This window comes from Haliotis rubra, unplaced genomic scaffold, assembly GCF_003918875.1.
Source record: "Haliotis rubra isolate DU_JTF1 unplaced genomic scaffold, ASM391887v1 Scf1453, whole genome shotgun sequence".
In the NCBI taxonomy this organism is placed as follows: Eukaryota; Metazoa; Mollusca; class Gastropoda; order Lepetellida; family Haliotidae; genus Haliotis; species Haliotis rubra.
In genome coordinates, this window is record NW_025765396.1 from 24,086 (window position 1) to 37,766 (window position 13,681).

The following is a 13,681-nucleotide window of genomic DNA, read 5'->3' on the forward strand; positions in this document are numbered from 1 at the left end:
TGTCCAGGACAAGCGAGCCGGATTGCCTGGACCAGCTCCGCTCCCTAATGACGACAAGCATGTGCTACGTGTATGTATATCATGTATTTTATTTCGTAGCCGATGGCGCATTTATACTCCGATCTTGGCTGATGAAACCATTCTCTCATCGCTCCCAGATTAACAAATTCGGTCATATGTTGTCCGATATTTCTTTCTTGCTAACTTTGATCCTCTTTTTCTGCTGTGTTTGAGGCTTAGCTTGTGGTTCTCCTTGAGGTGCAGAAACATCAGCACTTGGGTGGGTGAGGGGAGAATATCCCTCTCACTCTCTGCAACCTCTGTCTCTATATCTCTCGCTGATTCTTATCCTGTCTTTTCTTCCAGTCTTCTATCCACTGCTGGTCCTGCTCTTCCTCTGGATGTCTTCTCCTTCTTCTTGGCAGACATCTTGTTGACTGTTCGCTGTCGAGTTGAGGAATGTGGGGACTGGCGATGGGCACGCTTTTATGTACGCACTGCCGAGTGCGCGGTTGTCCCTGATTCGCGAGCCAACAATGCTTGAAGTAGGCGTGCTCAATGCGCATCAATTTCGTGACATGCGCAAACTATTCGTGCCGTGCGCAAATTATGCGGGAACTCGTAGTGCCAAGATCACGTGAACAAGCCGTGACAATACACAAGTCCCGCCCGCCCACTTCACGACAAGTTAGAGGCGTGAACTTTACCACAGTTCGTGATCAAAGCGGGTCAGTGCGTGACACTGCGTGTCAATGCGCGCAGAGCCGGAAATTGACACGCTTTGATACGCACCGCCCGCGTCATTTGCGAGTAGGTTGCGCAATGTTCACAGCAGGAAGATTATGCGTGCCAGAAATTTTGAACATTTCAAAATTTTCTTCCCGCACTGGCACCCAGGCCCGCACAGTTTATGCACACTTCACAACAGTTTACGTTGAATTTACTCATTGACACGCAAAATTGCGTGTTCTCACGAGTAACACGTGTAATGAGATGCAGTAGACGGACACTTCACAACCTCAGGACACGTTGTGCCTCAAACGGGTACATGTGACGTTCCAAGTCAGGACGGCCACCTGTGACGTCACATGCCGCGGACATGTTACGTCATTTGTGTAATCGTGTCATCACCTCGACGTCAACCAGTAACGCACTGTTTAGGGGTCTCGCAACTTTTCAGACCATGCACGCTGCCCATCTTCGTGCCTGATGTTCTTATATTGGGCCGCCACAACAGCTAAACAACATATAACACCCACCTCCCATTACAAGCTACATTCACGACATACCTCCTCCCACCACAGACACCACCCTCGACACCACCCTCAATCAGCTACCTAAAGATACCAACAAAACTAACATCACAAACATCTACATAAACACAAACTACCCCACCCTTACTCACATATACACAGACGCATAAATCAACCCAAATAAAACAACAGGCCTCGGCATTAATGTCCAACAAATCCCCCCCATCACCACAAAACTCCACCATACCAACCACACCACAATAAACACTGCAGAACTAACAGCCATCCTCACTGCACTTCATTTAATCCCCTCCCTCCCCAAAAATAATTTCCTTATCCTCACCGATTCACTCAACTCCATCAAACAACTACATAACATGCACTCCAAATCTCGCCCCGACCTCATCCATAATATAGCAATACAAACCGATTCACTCACACGCTCAAATAGAAATATTTCATATGGCTACCTAGCCACTCTAATATCACAGGAAATGACACTGCAGACACTGCAGCCAAACTCGCCACAACCCACTTATCACCAAACATCAACATCCATACATCCAAAACAGAAATCAAACAACTCATTAAAACAAACATGTTAACCACCAACTTCCACCACAACATAAACACAAACAAATCCACATGGGTCACATCTATCATAAAATCACCAATAAGAAAAATTCCCACATACTCAAATATTTAAAAAAATTGACACGGCCATAAACAGACTAATTTCAGGCACTACAAATCTAAATCACACTTTATACAAACAAAATAGACACCCAGATGGCCTATGCACACACTGCAATACACAAGAGGACATAAACCACATTCCCCCACATTGCCACCTACAACATACAAATATTAACCAACGACACAACAACATACCTACAAAATACCACAATAATATTCATTTACTTCTAAATCCCCACAACCCGTCAACTATATTTCAAGCTCTAGAAAACTTCCTACAAAACTCCAACCTACTACAAAGAATTTAGACCTTCCCAAACAAATTACTACAACTCTACTACCCACAAGCTTAAACATTTAGACCAGGCATCCAAACTTTTCAGTTATCCATACTATAATACCCACCATTACCACAGCCTACATATTTAGACCTGGGACTCAATTTCAGTTAACCATACAACTAGTTGTCTTCCCCGACGTCCGCGCACCCCTCTCAACACAGCTGACTCGCCTCTAATGTAAATAAACAAGCAGCCATCAAGGTCAAGGCCACTTACCTCAGCCAGCTCACTCGCAGCATAAATCACTCAGCCTCGACCCTTGCCTCACCGCCTCCTTAATAAGCTACCCCACATCTGCACTCACATCCATATGCCCCACATGTTTACCCCACCCTAAGGCCCCCATCCCCTTAAGGCCCCCTTTTCTTTTACCATCGTTTAGTTTTAACCTCTACCCCTTATTTAATACTAGCAGCTTATCTGCACTCACAACATATGCCCCATATGCTATACATGTTTACATACCTATTGGCTACAGCCAGAAGCCGACGTTAAACCTCAAATCACCATCATCAGCTGAAACATTGCTGAGTGCGGCGTAAAACTAAACTCACTTACTCTTATATTGGGCTGATTCTGTCACCTGTAAACCGTTATGAAGGAGCACAGTTGCTCCTGCGTTAAAGCGTTCGCTCGTCACGCTGAAGGTCCGGGTTCTTTTCCCCACATGGACACAATGTGTGAAACCCATTTCTGGTGTCCCTGCCGTGATATTGCGGGAATATTGCTAAAAGCGGCGTAAAACCCAATTCACTTACTCACTCAAGAGCTAGGCGCTATGTTGGAACAGCCATGGTGCAGGTGTTAGGCGTGTCAATGTGACGAGCGGGGAGTGCAAAGAAAGGAACAGGAAGCAGTTTGAGAAAGGATGGAGAAGGCACAGCACAGGTAAAGGAATCAATAACTTTGTCGGCACTTGCTTCACGTACATCTGGCTGTTCTTCTCTTTGCACTCTTCCATCGTAACAAATAGTGAACTATGCTAATGATAGTTTGTTAAACAACTTTATTTTATTTTTAGGACATAAATTCTGCAAAAGAACCTGATAGAGTCGTTTTAACATCAAAGAAATTAAGATATCCATTTATACGTTTGAGGTTAGGTTTGATCAACATAATGGTAAACGAAGGAAGACGTTTTTATATTGAACGATGCAAGAGAATGTGCCCACTGTGTAATATAGATGTGGAAACTGAAATCCATTTTTTACTTGTATGTCCTTTGTATATAGATTTGCGTACGAAATATATAGCTGAATATTATCTATGTAAGCCACCTACATTAGCATTTAAACTACTTCTTTCATCAACTGACCAGCATGTAATGATAAAGCTGTCGTACTATATCAATTATGCGCTTATTAAACGTAACAATCTGATAAAACGTGTTGTAGGTCCATCGTATTTCACTACTTGTACATAATTTACTGCCTGTATCATGATTTGCTGTTTGGATCACTAATTACTACTTATTGCACCATATGTATAATGTGTATGTATAACTCCAATGTATATGGGCCGGAGGCCTTTTGTACAATAAACATCTTTGACTTTGACACACTCAGCAATTATTCATTTAGGATTTAATCACCGTTATTTCAACCATTAGATCTCATACAATATGAACCAATATGGGCGGTGGGGTAGCCTAGTGGTTAAAGCGTTCGCTCGTCACGCCGAAGGCTCAGGTTCCATTGCCCATATGGGTACAATGTGTTAAGCCCATTTCTGGTGTCCCCCGCCGTGATATTGCTGGAATATTGCTAAAAGCGGCGTAAAACCAAACTCAGTCAGTCAGTCAGTCTTGTGGGCTGCTTATGGAAAGATTTTATCGCTTTTAATTATTTTAAATCAATATTACCGTGCTTGTGTGTGAACATTTCCTGTATGTAAGGGGCGCTAAAGGTAGCCTAGTGGTTAAAACGTTCGCTCGTCACGGATTCGGAGGCCTTTTGTACAATAAACATCTTTGACTTTGACTTGAGTTGGTCTGATGTTTTGATTGTGGTCAGCATTTCATTCAGTGTTATATGTTTAGTAGTTTTCGAATTAGATTGCAATTTAAACTGACTACAGCAACCAACACTCTTTGTTCTATATGGGTATGTTTGGGACGGAAAGTAACCCTCTTTCTTTTTATTGAGGTCTAGTACCTATATGTTTCAAACGGAATTTCAGGTTAATGTGAAAAACATAATGTTAGGACATTGGTCCAAATGCACGTGCATGATTGTGGCATTAATACTGATTTTGGACAGAGCAAGCATGCAGTAACCCTCAAACAACCATGAATATGCCAAAACGGTGGAGTCTACTAATGCCTACGGTGAATAATGCCTACAGTGTTAAATAAACAACTTTACGCACCAGTGCTGCTGATTGCACCTGCCTTCAACCTTTCAATAAAGTGGCATGGTCCTATTTCAAAGTGCACTAATGCCTACAGTATATAGAAAACAGTAACTTTCTATGTTGAGAGACATATACATATATACATCTTTCACACAGTCAACTACCACATTCATTAATAAAGTCATTGTGGTAACCAAAAGTAATTTACATGTATACACACAGTTTCACACATTCATCAACATAGTCATTTGGTTTTCAAGCTAGCTTGATCAAATATCCTGCAGCAGTCAGGAATTCCAGGGGTGTCTTGATACCAGATGTCAGCTGGGCCTTCAGACGAGTGAGTCTCTGGTCAATTTCTGTGTACGTCCTCTTGCGGGGTGGGGGACGGGCGCCATGAGCCATCTGCACCAGCTTATTTCTCTCCGCTTTCTCCAGCTTCTGCAGAACCTTCACAAGAGCGAAAATGTTCGGGTGGGCTCTCTGGACGGTCTTGTCGAGATGCGAATGCCAACCCCTCGAGATGATTGTTCGTCCTGGGCCGCTGGTGTCGTGGTGATTCCATAGTCCGGCTCGGAACCGTGCATGGTCAAGTTCACCCAGGTGCTGGTGATGTAGTCCTGGAACTCATCCTTCTGTCCAATGGCAGGGGGCGTCGTCCATGACCTCTATCCAGGCATTTTGTACCATGGCCACTGGAGGAGGGGAGTGTTGCTGCTCGTCGGACCCATCTGTGGACCTCAGGATCCTGCTGGTAGGCTTCGCTGAAGCCGAGGTTCTGTACTTTCCTCCAGAGAGCCTGGCTGTAGTGGAAATAGCATCCACGGACGTCGCAGTTGGGGAAGACGGTCTCAACAGCGTTGATGGCAGCGATTTCGAAATCCGTCTGGATGACATCAGGCTGAAGGGGGCGATCCTGTTGTCTGCTGGATCTTGTCGTTCAGGAGACGTAGCAGGCGTCTTATAGGTGCGGCGTTGACGATTTGGCAGTAGACAGAAGACCAACTGGGTCATCTTCCCTCCGACTAGGCCATGGATGACGTACAGCCTGATCCCAGAGAGGAGGACAGGTAAGAAGGTGCCGTCCATGTAGAGGGTGTCCACTTCTTGCAGGAGGGTCAGGCGGTCACTTGTGGCGAAGCAGAGAATCTTGTCATCATCACCGTCATCATGCAGATGCAGAGGAAGGTCAGTCCATCTGTAGTCTCCTTGAAGAAGACGGGTAGATTCACCCCGCTGAGCGTCTGGGGAAGTGGCGGCATCATCTTCCGTCTCTGCTTGTAGAGTCCACTCTTCATTGAATGGAACGACTTGACTGTTTCTAGCTTCACCTCGGTCAAGTCGGGAAATCTCCTCATCGTAGATCACCCTGAACTGGCGTCGTCCTCAGTCTGTACCCGCTGCCTCAGGAACTGGCAATCTTCAGGGCTACCTGGTCTTCTTGTGGGTGGTTGTGTGGGGTCTGATTCCGAACAAACTGTCCGACTGTCGTACACTTGCCAAAGCAGCCACCTTGAACACACACTTCCAGTGTACACACGTCTGTCGCCTGTTGTTGAGGTCTGTGGCGGTATCCTCAAGAGTACCTGCTGTCCTCCTTTCTGTGATGTGAAGTATTCGACTTTCTTGCAGGATTTGCCATGATTTGCAATGAAGATTTGTATCACAAGCATTTTTAAAGCAATACATTTCCTTCTCCCTTTAATAATCCTCTCAATTAATTACTCTATTCCTTCAATTTTAAAGCAACACATTTCCTTCTCCCTTTAATAATCTCTCTATTAATTGCTTTCAATTTCCTTCTCGTGTGAGAACTAAATGCGTATGGAATTATCAAAACATAAGCTAGCTAACGATTTAATACTCTTGATCTTACTCTTTACTCTCCTTGCTGGCCTCCCCTAATCCCTTTGTAGGCAATAGTGCACACTAAGTGGAACAATCTACTTGTGTGCAGGTAAGCGTATCGCTGTCACTGCAAACGTTGTAGCTATTATTCCCTGTAGGCATTATTCACTGTAGGCATTAGTAGACCTAACCGCCAAAACAGTATGGGGACTTCACAACTGCAGCCAGGCCATCATTAGCAAACTGATAAACCGTTACCAGCAAACAGACCAGCCCCAAGACCAGCCAAGATCGGGAAGACCAACAGACACCGACCGCTACATCCGGCAGATCCCCATCCGGAACAGATTCGTGACGGAGACATCAACAGCGGCGACAGCACTAGGACACGCCATCAGCAGACGAAAAGTCCTTTGATTACACGGTATGGCTGGTATACGAGCCTGTCGTCAGTGGATCTGACCTGTCAACACCGTCAACGCAGACTGCAATGGGCACAAACTGTACGTCGATGGCATCGACTGACCGGGAGAGAGTGCTCTTTACAGATGAAAGTCGGTTCAGTATGTTCAGGAACGATGGCAGAGTTCGAGTTTCGAGCGACTGGCGACAAAATGCGTTCAAGAAGTTCAACTGATGGATGGGGAGGCGTCATGGTATGTGGCCAGAGAACTACAAGCCGAAGAAATCTGAATGCCCAACGATACAGGGATGAAGTGTTGAGACCTTTTGTGGTGCCCTTTATTCGACAACTGCCAAGAGGAATTATTTTGCAGCACGAATGTTAATAATACTAGTACCTGCACAGCGTTAACGTCAACGTATTGCCTTGGCCAGCGTGTCCTCCAGACATGAACCCCATAGAACATCTCTATATCTTTATGGTTGATCACGCCGAAGACCCGGGTTCGAATCCCCACATGAGTACAATGTGTGAAGCCCATTTCTGGTGTCCCCCGCTGTGATGTTGCTGGAATATTGCTAAAAGCGGCGTAAAACCAAACTCAGTCAGTCAGTCAGCCTTTATGGTTGAGACGGTTGAGACAGCACGTACCACCTTCAGCGAACCGACTGGAACGAGTGTTGGCGTGTATCGATTCTCAGGGAGGTCACACTCGCTATTGATGACGTGTCAGCTGTCTCATTATGTGACTCTTTATGCACTTTTTGAATGAACTCTGATTTGTGTAATTTTTTTTAAATTTTGACCCCTTGACTCCTTCTTAATGAATAGCAGCAAATGCTTCTCCATGCTGTTGGAGTGAGTGAGTTACAGTTTATCGTCACATCGGCAATATGTCAGCCATATCGTGACGAGAACAACTAACAACTAATCATTATGCATAGTAATTTATGGTAAATTAGAAAAACCTGTCAACGAAGGAAAGTGGAATAACTAGATTATCACAGATATGAATTTAAAACTAGTAACTAAATCTAAAACTATAGATGATAATACACTATACACACAGGCTATAGATTGCCAACAACAGAAGGCAGATCACCATATTAGGGACCATGGGGACTTACACTACATTTGCCCATGCTGTTTAACCATCTCGCAACATTGCAACAACCTCCCTCAAATCAGAGACACCTGCTGGACCATGCTGTTGGACCTTCTCGCAATATTACAACCACGTCCCTCAAATCAGTGACACCACCTTACTGTCAGATCTGGTGGTCGGTATACTGTTATACCATCTCCGTACACCAACAACAACCTCCCTGAAATCAGCAACATCACATTATGTTCATATCTGGCGTTGGACTGTCTCTTTACGTGTGCAGCAATTTCCGAACTGAGAAGGCGGCAAACATGGTAATGAGTTGTGGTGTTGAATCTCCGAGCTGAGAAGTACTCGTTGTCACGTCAGTGATGCTAATGTGGTAGGACCAAGCAGCACATCAATGCATCATTAGGAACTGTTACATGTGTTCCCATAGAAACCTTTATTAACAGTAAGACGATGATGATGTGGAAACTTCTGTCTATCTTTGTCACAAAGTGAGTCATTCAGAATAGGACGTATTCCACTACTGTTGCTTACAGCGATTTTGTCAGGATTTGTTTGTCTTGTGCAACCGACTTTTAAGGAATGGGATTTAGGTCGTTATAGCTGTTTCAAAAATTAAACTTCACCCCTTGGGTGCCACAGGGACATATATGTCCTTCCCCTTCAACCCTCAATTTGAAGTCCAATAAAAATCAAAATATCCCACGCACAGAAATACACTTCACAGTTTCGAATTCTGCGGGAAATTTCCTGTTTCTTGATACCATCCACTATTATTTTAGACAACGCTCAAGTGCTGAAAATGACCTTTCAAAATAGGCTTCATCAAAAATGTCGCCATTTTTGACACAGTACGAAATCGCGATTCACAGAGTTATTTGCTGTATGTTTTGAAATGTGAAAATCGGATAATTACTGGGAGTATTGCATTTCAAAAATAGCATATTCATGATCACTGATATCAGTTTTACATGAAATCGCTAATTATAATTCTGAAACGTTGCCGATGAATCTAGAATCGGTTGGGATGTTTTCGAAAATGCACTTACACGAACGCCGTAGAGCGCTTTCCGCCATATTGGATAGTGTTTACAAAATCACGTTTCGCGAAGGTCGGCTGTGAGACGCCTATTTCATCGCGTATATTTCATATTCAGCTTCGAAAAATGCATCACTGAATTCCCCATACATTTTAGAATCAAACTGCAACTGGTCTGTATGACCAATACCAACTGTCTAGATAAAATGAGACGAAACATATTGGGTGTGAAAACGAACGCTGTGCTCGAAAGACTGCGCTGGTTCGAAATGTAAACAAAGACAAATTCCGATTTTACACTGCGTAGCCTTTTCTGAAATTTTCCAACATTCATCCGTCTATTCATAGCTTGCAATGGCTCAATACCTTTTGAATATGCATGGAAAGAGTATCGTAGTAAGAAATAGGAAATTATAGATAGATACAATGCAATGATTTGATAATTCATAAGAAATTGTTAAAGTTTCCGTGCAGCGTGTTATTATCAGCATTTCTGGCTTCTTCTCTTACTTACAGTGAAAACGATAGAAACATATAACAATACACAGTTAGTCAGAATCATTCTGATTACTTACATGTCATATTTATGTACAAACGATCCCTGAATCAATGGAAGGGTCCTCGCAAAATCCTGTGTATCCTTGTCAGCAAAGCCGCCATTTTGTAAGAAATAGGTCATCGGTAGTGATGTCATACGCCAACATTGTTGTACATATTAGGCTATTTCTTTGAGGTGAAGGTCGGTTGAACAAGAGTAAACACAATCGCCCAATCCTTCCGATTACACTGTCAGTATTATCAGAGAGACTCTATAAGTATCCCTGGTATTATGATGTATATTTTGCGGATAGTTCAGATACTTTTTCATGAAACTGACCTCAGTATCTACATTTAGCCTAGTCCAATATCATATCATACGTGCATATAGGGTTTACGGTGTTTTATTCTTTGAACGATTTTGATTGTTTGAATAATATTTACATAAGAAATTGACACATTTAGTGCAGTACACCATATTCTAAACCTTTACACAAGTGTTAGAAGATCAAACGTAGCCATAACTGCAATTACTTTAGTTCCTATGATGTACAATATTCAATGCATTTGAACTAATATTGCAGTTTCACATGAACAGGTTAATGAACGGCGATTTGATTAAACCTTATAAGTAAAACTGATAATATTTAATGAAAATGATTTATGTATGTTATGAAATGTATATGCACACACATTTAAAGGAATTGTCTTGTTCATTGCACATTTTTGTGTCGTTTTATAGAGAAAACAATGATGTAAATTGATTGGCCAGGTGCGCGTTTGTCGGAAACGTTTTATGATTCACTATCATTGTTTTCGATAATATAATCAATTCATATTCGATTTAAAAATATTGTGATGACAGGATATCAAACTCTAACTATATTTATACGAAAATTGTTTAAAAATGTATAAACCATGTCATGTCTTAATTTGGACAAATCTTACATCCATATTCTAATATATAGTACGTACTAGTTCCATATATAAAAAGCTATCTTTTTTGCATCTTCCATTGCATACTTATGAAGAGAAATAGATACATAATCATAAATAAAGAAAATTCCTATCCTAAACAAAATATTCAGGTGTTGTGAAATGTTATTTTTCATTTACGTTAAATTGATGCCAAACAGGTGCGCGTGTTGCTCATGATAAGATACACAGTCAAACTATATTGTTGATATATTCAGGACACTATTTAAAATGAAAAAAACAGTCATTTTATGTTTTGTCTAAAGAGTGTTAATTCTGACAAAGAAGCCGAGACCTTTCACACAATTATTGGAAATTAGGTGAGATATATACTAATCAGCATACCAATGTCGTCTTTTTCCGACGTCGCAAAATGCATAAAACAAGCAATGACGTCAACTAAAATGCTGTATTATTTTCAGCAATTTCATTACGTTTGAAGATATGGCTAGTATTCTGGTAATAACAATGCAAAATTAGTCAAAATACATCCACACACACAGGAGAATATGGGAATCTAAGAACTAACTTATATATCGGATAGGGCCATCCAAATCACTATTACGTGCTTTCACATGTAGTACGTTGTCATCTTTTCTTATAAATTGTGAAACTACCAAAGCGTATCCGCTCACATTGGGGAACTTTGAATTGGAATAGTTTGGTTCACCGTTACAAAAAATAACGAAAATATAGCGTCCGTATCCACAACAAATACTCTCCATGTGATCTGAGTTACATTGACCTAGTGTTAAGCATAACGGAGTTATGCCCCCTTATCATTATACGTGTATGACCTCTCCGTCGTCGTTTGACGTCGTAGAAGAAAATTCATTTTTGACATTTATTGGTGAGTCATTTTAATGTTGATCGTATAATGTTATGCACAATCACATAAATCCAATTCATATACACTTATGTCGTTCAGATATCAGGCTGTATTTTCTTCGCTCACACTTTCCGTAAAGATGCCAAAATAAAAAATTCGTAGCACAGTGCTTTTATCGGTGCGCGATAAAAAACGGAGAAATTTACTGTTTTTTAACGCATAACAAAAATTTGGACAACATTTAGCAAGGTCTATTTCTCAAACCGCCGAGGTAGATGCACTTATATTTATACCAACGGATAGGTAATTTAATATTCTACATTTCTGTATGAATTTATAGCCGTACGTAGATCCAGGACCACGCGAGCGCAATTCACGCACAACGTTCACTTTTCAAACCGTATGAAAATGTGCGCCTGAAAAAAAACTCGGCATCAAGGGGGTTAACGAACGAGTGAACACTTTCATCCGGGGTATATTCTTGAATCCGTAGGCGTGATCTACTCTCTCAGGTAACAAGTAGCAGAATTCTTTTCGGTGAAAATTGGCCCTATTCGGTACCTGGGTAATACTACAACGTAGATTCGGCCATCACACTATCGGACCAATGGAGCAATGTAACAGCACACCTTTCGCAATGAATGTTTCAATATATGTAGTTGAATCAGTATGTATGATCAACACAATCATTCTAATTTTGGTCATCCGCATGACGCCCTCACTCAAGGGGTTCTCGGGAGGTTTGTTACAGAACGAACAGGTAGCCTGTTTAATACAACAAGTGTCTGGTGTGATGTTTCTGTATGCGAGGACAACGGCGCCAGGCAGTCCCTTTCATGAAACAGCACAAGTTCTCAGGGAATCAGCTCATTCTGTAAGCCTTTGTCTGTTGTTTGTCATCAACCTCAACTTGTATTTGGCTGTCTGCAAAGGAACAACCTACAAAAGATTGTCCACAAGGAAAAGAGTTGCAGTCATCATCATGGTAACATGGATATTATGCTTTGTTTGGGGCCTTGTACCTTTGTTCTATGACTTTTTTGGTTCTGGACTGTACATTTGTCTTTTTAGTATCCAAACGGAACTACTGTAACAGGATGGTGGACTGTTGGGTACCTCCTTCAAGGTGGTTTCATAGTAAAAGGCACTATAGTTATACTGCTGTAGATCCGCTATCACAGGAAAAGGGTGCACCCAGATTACACAGTGCGAGCCATGTCTGACTCGCAGAAAAAAATGAAATTGATGAGACTGGCCTTTGTAGCAGTCATGTTTCAAGCTATAGCATTTACGTTTATGCAACTGTTTTTCTATTCTGTCAAATCGAAACAAGCAACTGTTGTTTTACAACGATTTATGCCTGTCATTTTTGTGCTAGAAAGAATCTACAATTGTTTCCGATTGTGTTTCTATCTGTTTCTGTACTCACCGATGTGGGAGACCATCAAATCCCTCCTGCCCTGTAGGAGGGTGAGGGTGAACCTGAGAATCACTGACGTTGCAGAAAGTGGATAACTGGGTAATATCAGTCCTGCCAACAGGGACACACCCATCAACGTGATATCATCATTCCCATCCACAGCGAACACAACCAAGTAACTTCATAACGTCAACCCATCCTACAAAAGACACACTCAACAACGTGATATCATCATTCTCATCCACAGGGACACGCATGTAACGTTGGAACGTCAACAGATCCTTCAGAGGACACACATGACAATGGGAGCACGTCCGTCATTTCCACACACAGCACATCAAACAACGCCTTGACGTCAGTCCAGCCCATAGGAGACTTACATGGACCCTACAACATGATACCTGCGGACGACAAGTAACGAGACCATACACACGGCGGTTTGCTATACATCAGACTAACCAAGGTGAGATCAATGTAGGGCCAGACAAAGCATGTTCTTAACACACGAGAGATGCCACACCAACATCAGTGTACCAAAGATATTGGTTTGCAGACATCTTGTTTGCTGGTTTTTGCTGGTGAAATTGGGTTTAACGTCGTGCTTGAGAATATTTCGCTCATATGACAACGTGCATGCGTGTGTATGTGTATGTGCGGCTGCTTGTACTAGCCCAGACTTAAGCTGGGTTTATAGTGCTAGCTCACTGAGATACCATGCCACAGTGAAGCATGAATACCCCACTCAGACACATTATACTGACTCGTACCCATTAATGCCGAACGCCAGACAGGGACCAACAAGTACCATATTTTAACGTCTTTTGGTATGACGCGGTCGAGGATCGAACCCGCGACCTTCCGCTCTCCGGGGGGA